The sequence below is a fragment of the Mus pahari genome, chromosome 10, assembly GCF_900095145.1.
Source record: "Mus pahari chromosome 10, PAHARI_EIJ_v1.1, whole genome shotgun sequence".
Taxonomy (NCBI): Eukaryota; Metazoa; Chordata; class Mammalia; order Rodentia; family Muridae; genus Mus; species Mus pahari.
Window position 1 is genome coordinate 1,639,901 of NC_034599.1, and position 6,037 is coordinate 1,645,937.

Genomic DNA, 6,037 nt, shown 5'->3' on the forward strand with positions numbered 1-6,037 from the left:
AGAGAGAGAGAGAGAGAGAGAGAGAGAGAGAGAGAGAGAGAGAGAGAGAATTATTAGGAAAAGAACCCAAGCACAACTTAAGCAATTGGGGGAAAAAGAGCTTATTACATTTTAGGCAATTTGTCTACCAGTGAGCAACATGCATATCTCTCTTTCCATTTTTTGACTTTATTCCTAGAATATAAACATCAGCAAATTGAGTAAATTTCCAAAGTTTATTTCTCATAAAACATGTATTTAAATAATGAACCACTTTTAAGAGAACAGTCCTCAATCCCTTATTATAGTGACAGTGTTTGGAGAGCTCTTTCTGCCCTTTGAAGCACACAAGTTGCAAGGGAAGTTGAGTGTGCCTTACTCTCGCAGAGGCAGATAGTTAATTACTCTCTTATAGTTGAATAGAGAGCTTTAATGACCCAGTGTGAGGGGAGTTAGTAACTTGTTACTGTGATTAACTTAGAGCCACTGGAAAAAAAAATCCTGAGGATTGCATTTAAGATGACTTCAATTTCTAGTTGAGGATGTTTAATTTTAAAGATATCAAGATTGTAAATAAGGATTGATTGTATTTGCTTTTAACAGACGCTTTGTACTTGTATTGCTACGGTAAGCCTCGTCTTTTTGTTCTCTTAAAGAAACATTCATTCTTTATGTCATTCTGAGAAGGTTCATTATTTTACTAGATTGCTTTTTGCAATTTTAAATTTTATGTAGTTTTTTCAGAGTTTCATGCATCAATATATACCTCAACTATATTCCCTGTACATGTCTAAACTATATATATAACATTTGAGAAGATTTAAGTCTGTGGAATGGGTTTAACATTTTTATTCCTATAGTCAATAAACCATGGGCAAGGTAGAAATAAATTCAAAGCTTACTTAAAAATTGTTTTCAGTTGGGACTCAGACCCCAGATCTGTGAATGAGGCACACTCACAACGTTTTCTATCAATGAGTTGCACCTCAGCCAGTACTGGTGAGTAGAGAGGTCTTCCTGGCAAAGCTGTGCTATGGTCATAGGTCTAGATTAGTTACTTGGGCAATATATGCTGTTTGCTTTAAATATCATGGCACCAGGCCACAATTATCTGTTTCCTTGACAAAGAAAATAATGAGTTTCATGCTTCCTCAAGAAATAGTGCTCATAAAAAGGGAAAATAATTACCACAAATTAAATAGACAATTTGGCTTTTAATATTCTAAAATCAGAAAGAATAAAAGTAAATTTGGTTTGAAAATGATGAACAGAACATAAGGTAGAAATTTTGACATGTGACTAGTTGACAGATGCAGTGGTAAAAACAATGTAGCTTTGTTTCCTCTCATGGCTGCTGCTTGTTTATGGTTTGAAAGAATGGGATGGTCATTCTATTTCCTTTAATCCTAGAGTGCTTACTAGGAACTGTCAGTTACGCAGCTTCAGAGACAGAACTACAGAACATGAAAGCCAGGTGGTTTGTGCTCTATTTTCTGCCTAATTTATTGACTTTAAAATCATATGTGTGAGACAGGAAAGACTCAGTTCTATTTAAGGGTCATGCCACTGAGGGTTTAACCATGATTCAAGTGAGACTTGCTTAAATTTATTTTTATAATTTTATTCTTACTTTTATTTTTATTTTTTTGTCAGGGGAGATCATAAGTGTTTGGGAGGGGGAACAGACATAGAGAGACGGGACAGTGAATGTGATTCAGGTACATGATGTGAATTTCCCAGAGAAGCAATAAAAATGTTGTGTTAAAGAAAAGAGACAGTTGGAGTGTGGTCAACTTAGTACAATATAACTGACATCCTTTTGAGATTAGAATACAAACATGGACACAAAGAAAAATATTTGCATAAGAGGGAAGAAAAGAGTAAGCCAAGAAAAAAATTCTACACAAAACCTTGGACTTGATCTTCCAGCATCTAGAACTGTTAGAAAATGTGTTTTTAAGCCATTTGAGCTACAAACTTCATGAACAAATAAAAGGAACATAGAATTAAAATAAGTGGAGTTACTTATACAACTTGAGTAACTATTATCATTGCAAGAAATGTTCCTGGTGAATTCTATTTTACAATAAAAAAGATATGTGATCTATATTTCCCTCCATTACAATTCTCTGCTTTCCTTAGTGTGTAAGATAGTTCTGAAGTGAAAATGGTGACAAATCAAAGGCTTATGAATATATGCCTGTCCTTAAATGGCTCAGCTTAAAATGGACTGAAAGAGTATTTCTGTTCTCTTAATGCTGCCTTTTTCTTCTCCTGACTCTGCTACCAAGGAGCCCACAATGCACTCTGTGCCCAAGACCTGCAGGGATGCTGATCTTCTGGAAAAATGTTGTCCTTAGTTTTCACTTGAAGGGAAATATGATCTTCTAAGTTTAAGTCTCTGAAAATGTTCTTGAATAAACTGCCTAAGAGCATTGTTGAAGTTTCACATAAAATCATATTCAGTTTTTGTGAATAATCTGGTCCTAACATTATGACACATCTGTGTTTGCATGTGATATGATATGGAAATAAAGCAAACTTAAAAGAAGTCTTAATTACAAAATCCTACTACTTTGGTCAAACAAAACCTATAAACATATATCTTTGATTTTCATCAATAAAGCCTGTGAGAATCACATATTGATGTATTCAGTAATTTTTTTTGGGGGGTTGGGTTTGGTTTTTTCCATTTTTATTAGATATTTTCTTCATTTACATTTCAAATATTTTCCTGAAGTCCCCATACCCTTCCCCAACCTTGCTCCCAACCCACCCACTCCTGCTTCCTGCCTCTGTACTGGGGCATATGATCTTCACAAGACCAAGGGCCTCTCCTCCCATTGATGGCCTACTAGGCCATCCTCGGCTACATATGCAACTAGAGACATAGTTCTGTGTGGTACTGGTTAGTTCATATTGTTGATGATCCTCCTATCGGGTTGCTGACCCCTTTAGCTACTTAGTTACTTTCTCTAGCTCCTTCTTTACTCCTCCTTAAGGGACCCTATGTTCCATCCAATAGATGATTGTGAGCATCCACTACTGTATTTGCTAGGCACTGGCATAGCCTCACAAGGGCTATATCAGAGTCCCTTCAGCAAAATCTTGCTGGCAAACGCAATAGTGTCTGGGTTTGGTGGTTGTATATGGTATAGAACCCCAGGTGGAGCAGTCACTGGATGGCCGTTTCTTCTGTCTCAGCTCTGAACTCTGTTTCTGTAATGCCGTCCATGGATATTGTGTTCCACATTCTAAGAAGGAGCAAAGGATGCACACTTTGGTCTTCCTTCTTCTTGAGTTTCATGTGTTTTGCAAACTGTGTCTTGGGTATTCTAAGTTTCTGGGCTAATATCCACTTATCAGTGAGTGCATATCAAGTGAGTTCTTTTGTGATTGGGTTACCTCACTCAGGATGATATCCTCCAGATCTATCCATTTGCCTAAGAATTTCATGAATTAATTGTTTTTAATTGATGAGTAGTACTTCATTGCATAAATGTACCACATTTTTTGTATCCATTCATCTGTTGAGGGACATTTGGGTTCTTTCCAGCCTCTAGCTATTATAAAAAAGGCACTATGAACATAGTAGAGCATGTGTCCTTATTAAAAGTTAGACTATGTTCTGGGTATATACCAGGAAAGGTATTGCTGTAACTTTCTGCAGTACTATGTCCAGTTTTCTGAGGAACCACCAGACTGATTTCCAGAGGGATTGTACCAGCTTGGAATCCCAACAACAATGGAGGAATGTTCCTCTTTCTCCACATCCTTGCAAGCATCTGGTGTTACCTGAATTTTTGATCTTAGCCCTTTAAACTGGTGTGAGGTTGAATCTCAGGGTTGCTTTGATTTGTACTTCCCTGATGATTAAGGATGTTGACCATTTTTTCAGGTGCTTCTCAGCCATTCGATATTCCTCAGTTGAGAATTCTTTGTTTAGCTCTATACCCCATTTTTAAATAAGGTTATTTGATTTTCTGGAGTCCATTTTCTTGAGTTCCATATATAAATATATTAGATATTAGTCCCCTATCTGATTTAAGATTGGTAAAGATCTTATCTCAAAATGTTTTGTGGCATTTTTGTCTTATCGACATTATCTTTTCCCTTACAGAAGCTTTGCAATTTTATGAGGTCCCATTTGTTGATCCTCGATCATACAGTACACGTCACTGCTGTTCTGTTCAGGAATTTTTCCCCTGTGCCCATATCTTCTAAACTTTCCCCCACTTTCTCCTCTATATATTTCAGTCTCTCTCATTTTATGTGAAGTTCCTTGATCCACTTAGACCTGAGTTTTGTACAAGGAGATAAGAATGGATCAATCGCTTTCTTCTACATGCTAACCACCAATTGACACAGCACCATTTTTTGAATATGCTGTCTTCTTTCCACTGGATGTTTTTAGCTCCTTTATCAAAGATCAAGTGACCATACTTGTGTGGGTTCATTTCTGGAGTTAATTTTATCTCCAGCAACTGCACTGAAGCTGTTTATCAGGTTTAGGAGTCAATTATATATACTATCATATCATCTGCAAATAATGATATTTAGACTTCTCCCTTTCCAATTTGTATCCCCTTGATCTCCTTTTGTTTTGTAATTGCTCTCGCTAGGACTTTGAGTACTATATTGAAAAGGTAGGGAGAAAGTGGGCAGCCTTGTCTAGTCCCAGATTTTAGTGGGATTGCTTCGAGTTTCTCCCCATTTAGTTTGATGTTGGCTACTGGTTTGCTGTATATTGCTTTTATTATGTTTAGGTCTGGGNCTTGAATTCCTGATCTTTCCATGCCTTTTATCATGAAGGGATGTTGGTTTCTGTCAAATGCTTTCTCAGCATCTAACAAGATGATCGTGTGATATTTGTATTTGAGTTTGCTTATATAGTGGATTACTTTGATGGATTTCCATATATTAACCCATCCCTGCATCTCTGGGATGAAGCCTACTTGGTCATGATGGATGATTTTATTGATGTGTTCTTGGATTCAGTTTGCAGGATTTTATTGAGTAATTTTGCATCGATATTCATAAGGGAAATTGATCTGAAGTTCTCTTTCTTTGTTGGATATTTGTGTGGTTTAGGTATCATAGTAATTGTGGCTTCATAGAATGAATTGGGTAGAGTACCTTCTGTTTCTATTTTGTGGAATAGTTTCAGAAGAACTGGAATTAGGTCTTTTTTGAAGGCCTGAGAGAACTCTGTACTAAACCGATCTTGTCCTGGGTTGTTATTGATTGGGAGACTATTAATGACTGCTTCTATTAATTTAGGGGAAATGTGACTGTTTAGATTGTTAATCTGATGCTCATTTAATTTTGTGACCTGATATCTGTTTAGGAAATTGTCCATTTCATCCAGGTTTTCCTGTTTTGTTGAGTAGGATCTGATGATGTTTTAGATTTCCCCTGGTTCTGTTGTTATGTCACATTTCTCATTCCTGATTTTGTTAATTAGGATACTGTCCCTGTGCCCTCTAGTGAGTCTGTCTAATGGTTGATATATCTTGTTGATTTTCTCAAAGAACCAGCTCATGGTTTGGTTGATTCTTTGAATGGTTCTTTTTGTTTCCACTTAGTTGATTTCAGCCATAAGCTCAATTATTTCCTGCCCTCCACTCCTGCTGGGTGAATTTGCTTCCTTTTGTTCTAGAGCATTTAGGGGTGCTTTCAGGCTGCTAGTGTATGCTCTCTCTAGTTTCTTTTTGGAGGCACTCAGAGCTCTGAGTTTTCCTCTTAGGAATGATTTCATTGTGTCCCATAAGCTTGGGTATGTTGTGGCTTCATTTTCATTAAACTCTAAAAAGTCATTTATTATTTTCTTTATTTCTTCCTTTATTTCTTCATTGAGGAGAGTGTTGTTCAGCTTCCACATAAATGTTTGGTTTGTATTATTTATGTTGTTACTGAAGATCAGCCTTAGTCCATGGTGATCTGATCAGATGCATTAGATAATTTCAATATTTTTGTATCTGGTTTGTACCAGGTACCAAAGTTAAATCAGCATTAGATTAATGATCTTAACAGTCCAATTTCCCCTAAGTAAATAGAA